Raw genomic sequence first — 9256 nt, forward strand, 5'->3', positions numbered from 1 at the left:
GCAAAAACATGCCAAATTGTAAAGACCATCGAGGCTAGGAAGAAACTGCATCAACTACTGAGCAAAATAACCAGCTAACATCATAATGACAGGATCAAATTCACACATAACAATATTAACTTTAAATGTAAATGGGCTAAATGCTCCAATTAAAAGACACAGACTGGCAAATTGGATAAGGAGTCAAGACCCATCAGTGTGCTGTATTCAGGAAACCCATCTCACGTGCAGAGACACACATAGACTCAAAATAAAGGGATGGAGGAAGATCTACCAAGCAAATGGAAAACAAAAAAAGGCAGGGGTTGCAATCCTAGTCTCTGATAAAATAGACTTTAAACCAACAAAGATAAAAAGAGACAAAGAAGGCCATTACATAAGGGTAAAGGGATCAATTCAACAAGAAGAGCTAACTATCCTAAATATATATGCACCCAATACAGGAGCACCCAGATTCATAAAGCAAGTCCTGCATGACCTACAAAGAGACTTAGACTCCCACACAATAATAATGGGAGATTTTAACACCCCACTGTCAATATTAGATCAATGAGACAGAAAGTTAAAAAGGATACCCAGGAATTGAACTCAGCTCTGCACCAAGCAGACCTAATAGACATCTACAGAACTCTCCACCCCAAATCAACAGAATACACATTTTTTTTCAGCACCACACCACACCTATTCCAAAATTGACCACATAGTTGGAAGTAAAGCTCTCCTCAGCAAATGTAAAAGAACGGAAATTATAACAAACTGTCTCTCAGACCACAGTGCAATCAAACTAGAGCTCAGGATTAAGAAACTCACTCAAAACCACTCAACTACATGGAAACTGAACAACCTGCTCCTGAATGACTACTGCGTACATAACAAAATGAAGGCAGAAATAAAGATGTTCTTTGAAACCAATGAGAACAAAGACACAACATACCAGAATCTCTGGGACACGTTCAAAGCAGTGTGTAGAGGGAAATTTATAGCACTAAATGCCCACAAGAGAAAGCAGGAAGGATCCAAAATTGACACCCTAACATCACAATTAAAAGAACTAGAAAAGCAAGAGAAAACACATTCAAAAGCTAGCAGAAGGCAAGAAATAACTAAAATCAGAGCAGAACTGAAGGAAATAGAGACACAAAAAACCCTTCAAAAAATTAATGAATCCAGGAGCTGGTCTTTTGAAAAGATCAACAAAATTGATAGGCCGCTAGCAAGACTAATAAAGAAGAAAAGAGAGAAGAATCAAATAGATGCAATAAAAAATGATAAAGGGGATATCACCACCGATCCCACAGAAATACAATCTACCATCAGAGAATACTACAAACACCTCTACGCAAATAAACTAGAAAGTCTAGAAGAAGTGGATAAATTTCTTGACAAATACACCCTCCCAAGACTAAACCAGGAAGAAGTTGAATCTCTGAATAGACCAATAACAGGCTCTGAAATTGTGGCAATAATCAATAGCTTACCAACAAAAAAGAGTCCAGGACCTGATGGATTCACAGCTGAATTCTACCAGAGGTACAAGGAGGAACTGGTACCATTCCTTCTGAAACTTTTCCAATCAACAGAAAAAGAGGGAATCCTCCCTAACACATTTTATGAGGCCAGCATCATCCTGATACCAAAGCCTGGCAGAGACACAACCAAAAAAGAGAATTTCAGACCAATATCCTGATGAACATTGATGCAAAAATCCTCAATAAAATACTGGCAAACCGAATCCAGCAGCACATCAAAAAGCTTATACACCATGATCAAGTGGGCTTCATCCCTGGGATGCAAGGCTGGTTCAACATACACAAATCAATAAATGTAATGCAGCATATAAACAGAACCAAAGACAAAAACCACATGATTATCTCAATAGATGCAGAAAAGGCCTTTGACAAAATTCAACAACCCTTCATGCTAAAAACTCTCAATAAATTAGGTATTGATGGGACGTATCTCAAAATAATAAGAGTTATCTGTGACAAACCCACAGCCAATATCATACTGAATGGGCAAAAACTGGAAGCATTCCCTTTGAAAACTGGCACAAGACAGGGATGCCCTCTCTCACCACTCCTATTCAACATAGTGTTGGAAGCTCTGGCCAGGGCAATCAGGCAGGAGAAGGAAATAAAGGATATTCAATTAGGAAAAGAGGAAGTCAAATTGTCCCTGTTTACAGATGACATGATTGTATATCTAGAAAACCCCATTGTCTCAGCCCAAAATCTCCTTAAGCTGATTAGCAACTTCAGCAAAGTCTCAGGATAAAAAATCAATGTACAAAAATCACAAGCATTCTTGTACACCAATCACAGACAAACAGAGAGCCAAATCATGAGTGAATTCCCATTCACAATTGCTTCAAAGAGAATAAAATACCTAGGAATCCAACTTACAAGGGATGTGAAGGACCTCTTCAAGGAGAACTACAAACCACTGCTCAATGAAATAAAAGAGGATACAAACAAATGGAAGAACATTCCATGCTCATGGGTTGGAAGAATCAATATTGTGAAAATGGCCATACTGCCCAAGGTAATTTATAGATTCAAGGCCATCCCCATCAAGCTACCAATGACTTTCCTCACAGAATTGGAAAAAAACTACTTTAAAGTTCATAGGGAACCAAAAAAGAGTCCGCATTGCCAAGTCAATCCTAAGCCAAAAGAACAAAGCTGGAGGCATCACACTACCTGACTTCAAACTATACTACAAGGCTACAGTAACCAAAACAGCATGGTACTGGTACCAAAACAGAGACATAGATCAATGGAACAGAACAGAGCCCTCAGAAATAATGCCGCATATCTACAACTATCTGATCTTTGACAAACCTGACAAAAACAAGCAATGGGATAAGGATTCCCTATTTAATAAATGGTGCTGGGAAAACTGGCTAGCCATATGTAGAAAGCTGAAACTGGATCCCTTCCTTACACCTTATACAAAAATTAATTCAAGATGGATTAAAGACTTACACGTTAGACCTAAAACCATAAAAACCCTAGAAGAAAACCTAGGCAATACCATTCAGGACATAGGTGTGGGCAAGGACTTCATGTCTAAAACACCAAAAACAATGGCAACAAAAGCCAAAATTGACAAATGGGATCTAATTAAACTAAAGAGCTTCTGCACAGCAAAAGAAATTACCATCAGAGTGAACAGGCAACCTACAAAATGGGAGAAAATTTTCACAACCTACTCATCTGACAAAGGGCTAATATCCAGAATCTGCAATGAACTCAAACAAATTTACAAGAAAAAAACAAACCCCATCAAAAAGTGGGTGAAGGACATGAACAGACACTTCTCAAAAGAAGACATTTATGCAGCCAAAAAACATGAAAAAATGCTCATCATCACTGGCCATCAGAGAAATGCAAATCAAAACCACAATGAGATACCATCTCACACCAGTTAGAATGGCGATCATTAAAAAGTCAGGAAACAACAGGTGCTGGAGAGCATGCGGAGAAATAGGAACACTTTTACACTGTTGGTGGGACTGTAAACTAGTTCAACCATTGTGGAAGTCAGTGTGGCGATTCCTCAGGGATCTAGAACTAGAAATACCATTTGACCCAGCCATCCCATTACTGGGTATATACCCAAAGGACTATAAATCATGCTGCTATAAAGACACATGCACACGTATGTTTATTGCAGCACTATTCACAATAGCAAAGAGTTGGAACCAACACAAATGTCCAACAACGATAGACTGAATTAAGAAAATGTGGCACATATACACCATGGAATACTATGCAGCCATAAAAAATGATGAGTTCGTGTCCTTTGTAGGGACATGGATGAAACTGGAAACCATCATTCTCAGTAAACTATCGCAAGGACAAAAAACCAAACACCGCATGTTCTCACTCACAGGTGGGAATTGAACAATGAGAACACATAGTCACAGGAAGGGGAACATCACACTCCGGAGACTGTTGTGGGGTGGGGGGAGGGGGGAGGGACAGCATTAGGAGATATACCTAATGCTAAATGACGAGTTAATGGGTGCAGCACACCAACATAGCACATGGATACATATGCAACAAACCTGCACATTGTGCACATGTACCCTAAAACTTAAAGTATAATAATAATAAAAATAAAATAAAATAAAATATGTAAATTCTGAGTTTCAGGGAGAAAGAGGATCTTGCACAAGAACAACCATATTTGGAAGGCAATTTTACCTGTTCTCAAGGCCACATCTCTACCCCATCTCATGCTAGTCCTGACGATATCCTCAAAGCTGACTTCTACTCATATTACATAGCTATGTAAACCATGCACGTGCATGTCTGTGTGTATTCAGACTCTAGTGTTTTGAATAAATTTTTGCCTTAAATAAATTAAACAAGATTTAGATTTCACCAGTCACCGATACTCGATCCCAATTGGATATTCATTCAAAAGTCTGACTTCTCTCCTGAGGTGAGAGTAAGATTCCTGGGCACCTTTTCATAATACTTACCTTAACCTAGCTAAACACAATGGACACTCTTTTCTTTGAGATGTCAGTGGAAATTAAGAGGAGAGTCTGAACTCTTACCTCCCACATAGGGCTTGCAGACAGGTGAAGATGGCGCTGCTCCCCTCTGTTGGTAATGGAGACCTAGAATAAAGGCTGGGCATCCAACTCCCATGCAGTCACGTGAAGCAGCCCAGAGCAACATTCCCCTTCACTGCCTGTGCAGTGGCAGTAGAGACCTAGCTGGGAGTCAGATCTCCCATCCCTCAACCAGTGGTAGCGATTGGCCTGGGGAGGAATCCCTTCCCTGCTGGTGCCATGTCAGTAAAAACTGAGGGGAGACTGAAATTGCCCTTCCTTCCAATAGTATAAAAGGCCTGAGGCAGACTTCCCTTCCCAGCCGGTTCATTATCATTGAAGACCAAGGGGTGGTCTCAACTTCAATCCCTAGGGGGCCGTGGCTGGCATCAACCCTCCTTCCAGTCAGTGAGGATAGAAGATAGGAGGGTGCTGGAAAATAGGTGTCTTTAAAACTGAACAATGTTGTTTTTAACCACAATTTTAAAAACTGAATAAGAAGACATGGCAGACCCCTGAAACTAGATAACTACACACAGAACTAACCAGAATTAACATGCAGAAGGTTTGAGAATAGAACTGCAGTGGGGAATACCACCTAGATTTTTAAAATAACAACTTGTATATATTTAAAGTATATATGCAACATGATGTTTTGATATACGTAGACATAGTAAAATGATTGCTATAATCAAATTAGCATATCCATCTCTTCACATAGTTATCTTTTTTTGAGGAGACAGCACCTGAAATCCATCTTCTTAGCAAATTTCTAGTATACAACACCATATTATTAACTAGAGTCCCCATACTGCCCTTTAGCTCTCTAGACTTTATCCTACACGACTTCAACTTTGTACCCTTCGACGAGCATCTCCCCATTTCCTCCACCCCCTGCCCCACCCCTGATAATCACTGGTCTACACTCTTCTATGTATTTGAATTTTAAAATTCCACGTATAAGTGAGATCATGCTGAACTTTTTTTCTGTGTCTGTCTTATTTCACTTAGCGTGATGTCCTCTGGGTTCATCCATGTTGTTCTGAATGGCAAGATCTCCTTTGTCAAGGCTGAATAATATGCCACTGTGTATATATACAATTTATTTAGTGTATTCATCTATCGATGTTGATAGATGATAATGTCTTCATCTATCAGCTTAGGTTGATTTCATATCTTGGCTATTGTGAATAATGCTGAGCACAGATATCTCTACATGGTGCCTATTTCATTTCTTTTTGGTATATACCAAGACAAGGGATTGATGGCTCATATATACTAGTTCTGTTTTTATTTTTTGAGAAGCCTCCATACTGTTATACATAATTGTTGTACTAATTTATATTTCCACCAACAGTGCGCAAAAGTTCCCTTTACATTCTCACCGATACTTGTGATCTCTTGTCTTTGTGATAATAGTCATCCTAACAAGTGTGAAGTGATTTCTCATTGTGCTTTTGATTTGCATTTCCCTGATGATTAGTGATGTTAAGCACCTTTCTGTACACTTGTTAGTCACTTTTATGTCTTCTTCAGTAATATTTCTGTTCATGTCTTTGCCCGATTTTCAAGTGGGCTCTTTGTTTTTTGCTACTGAGTTGTGTATGTTTCTTACATGTTTTTTATATTAACCTTATGTGATATATGGTGGGCAAGTATTTTCCTCCCATCCCTTAAACTGCCTTCTCACTCTGTTGACTGTTTCCTTTGCTGTGCAGCAAACGATCTTCAATGATAATACCAAGAATATGCAATACAGAAATGATAGTCACTTCAACAGATGGTGTTGGGAAAACTGGATTTCCACAGGCAGAACAAATGAAATGGATCCTTATCTTACACCACCCCCACACACACACACACTCAAAATGGATTTAAAGATTTAAATATGAGCCTGGCAAACTTAAAACTCCTAAAATAAAACAGAAGGGAATATCTTTATGACTTTGGTCTAGGCAACAGTTGCTTGAATATGACATCAAAACCACAAGCAACAAAAGCAAAAATATATTAGTGGGACTATGGATACATTTGAAACAAACTACAAACTAGTAAAATCTCAGCAAAGAAATAGAAGATACAGGCCAGGCGCAGTGGCTCACGCCTGTAATCCCAGCACTTTGGGAGGCCGAAGCGGGCAATCACGAGGTCAGGAGATCGAGATCATCCTGGCTAACACAGTGAAACCCCGTCTCTACTAAAAAAAAAAAATACAAAAAATTAGCGGGGCATGGTGACAGGCGCCTGTAGTCCCAGCTGCTTAGGAGGTTGAGGCAGGAGGATGGCGTGAAGTTGGGAGGTGGAGGTTACAATGAGCCAAGATCATGCCACTGCACTCCAGCCTGGGTGACAGAGCAAGACTCCATCTCAAAAAAAAAAAAAAAAAAGAAAAAAAGAAAAAGAAGATATGAAAATAATCAAATGGAAATTATAAATTTATAAAATGTAATCAAAGTAAAAAAGAAAAAGTCACTGTATAGGCTCAATAGTAGGTGGAACATGACAGAGGAAAAAAGACAGATCTATAGAATTACCCAACCTAAAAACAGAGAAAAATAGACTGAAAAAAATGAACAGAGCCACAGATACCTGTGGGACATAAAAAGATCTAATTTTCACATCATCAGGGTCCTCAAGGAGAGGGAGAGTGCGGAACTGAAAAAAATATTTGAAGGAATAATGCCTGAAAAATATCCCAAGTGTGGCAGAATACATAAATCTGTAATTCAAGATCTTGAATTAACCCAAAACAAGATAAACCCAAAGAAATCCATGCCAAGATAAAGTATAATCAAACCAAAACTAATAGCTAAAGACAGAAAAAAATCAAGCGAGCATTTAGAAACAATACACTACCCATGGTAAAACAATGGTTTGATTGATGGGATTTGTCATCTGAAACCATGGAAGCAAAAAAGAAATGTCATCACCTTTCAAATGCTGAAATAAAGAACTATCCAATCCAAATCCTATATCTAGCAAAAAAAAAAAAAAAAAGTTCTCTAGGAATAAACAGGGAAAGAAAAACATTCTCAAACAAGAAACAAGGGAATTTGTCACTAGCAGCCCTACCCTAAAAATATAGTCAAAGAAAGTTCTCTAAACCGAAATGATAACAGGGGGCTTGGAACTTCAGAAAAGAAGAAGTCGAAGTCAATAGAATGGGTAAAATGGGAGGTGAATATAATAGACTATGCTTTTTTTTTTTTTTTTTTTTGCTTTCTTTTCTTGAGATAGTGTCTGGCTCTGTCGCTCACACAGGAGTGCAGTGGTACAATCTCAGCTCAGTGCAGCCTCGACCTCCTGGGCTCAAAGGATCTTCCCTCCTGAGCCCAGTGAGTAGCTGGAACCACAGGAGCCGACTAATTTTTATATTTTTTTGTAGAGACAGGGTTTCACTGTGTTGCCCAGGCTGGCCTCGAACTCTTGGACTCAAGCAATCTGCCGCCTTGGCCTCCCAAAGTGAGACTATCTTTTTTTTAGAGAATTTTGAAATCATGTTTGGTAAATTGAAGCAAAAATTGTAACATTATCTGATGTGGTTCTAAATAGATGTAGAGGAAGTACTTAAAAGACATTATAAGCTGGGTAAGGCAAAGAAATTTAAAGTGAGGTACGTTTTCTATACTTCAGTCAAACTTGTAAAACGTTGACACCATAGACTGTGATAAGTTATGTACAGCAACCACTAAAAAAATAAATAAATACAATAAGAAATTATAGCTAAATTATAGTGGAATTCTAAGGAACAAATAGAAAACAAAACATAAAATGGTAACTTAATCCCTAACATGTATCAAAAAGATACACCATCCAAATATTAATCGTAAGAAAGTAGGAATGGCTATACTAACATCAGTTAAAGCAGACTTCAGAGCAAAACAAATTATCAAGGACAGAGAGGGAAATTATATAATGCCAAAAGGGTCAATCAACCAAGAAGACATAGTCCTGATCGTCTACAAACTGAAAACCAGAGTTTCAAAATACATGAAGCAAAAACGGATAAAACTAAGAGGAGAAATAAATTTACAATATCAGGCCAGGCGTGGTGACTCACCCCTGTAATTCCAGCACTTTGGGAGGCTGAGGCGGGCAAATCACTTGAGCTTGGGAGTTTGAGACCACCTGAGGCAACATAGTGAGATCCCCCATCTCTACAAAAGATACAAAAACGAAGGTGTGGTGGCCCACGCCTGTTGTCCCAGCTACTCAGGAGGCTGATGTGGAAGGCTTGAGCCTGGGACATCGAGGCTGCCGGGAGCTGTGCACTCCAGCCTGGGTGACAGAGCGAGACCCCGTCTCAAAAAGAAAAAAAAAAAAACACCTGTAATCCCAGCACTTTGGTAGGCCGAGGCGGGCAGATCACGAGGTCAGGAGATCAAGACCATCCTGGCTAACACAGTGAAACCCCATCTCTACTAAAAATACAAAAAATTAGCCAGGTGTGCTGGCACGCGCCTGTAATCCCAGCTACTCGGGAGGCTGAGGCAGGAGAATCGCTTGAAAACAGAAGGCGGAGTTTGCAGTGAGCGGAGATCGGGCCACTGCACTTCAGCCTGGGTGACAGAGCAAGGCTCCGTCTCAAAAAAAGCAAACAAAAAAAAATTACAATATTAACCTCAACAGTTGATAGATAGGACAACTAGACATAAAATCCACAAGGGTGTAGAAGAATTTAAAAATACCATA

The sequence above is a fragment of the Hylobates moloch genome, unplaced genomic scaffold (assembly GCF_009828535.3).
Source record: "Hylobates moloch isolate HMO894 unplaced genomic scaffold, HMol_V3 SCAFFOLD_21, whole genome shotgun sequence".
Lineage (NCBI taxonomy): Eukaryota > Metazoa > Chordata > Mammalia > Primates > Hylobatidae > Hylobates > Hylobates moloch.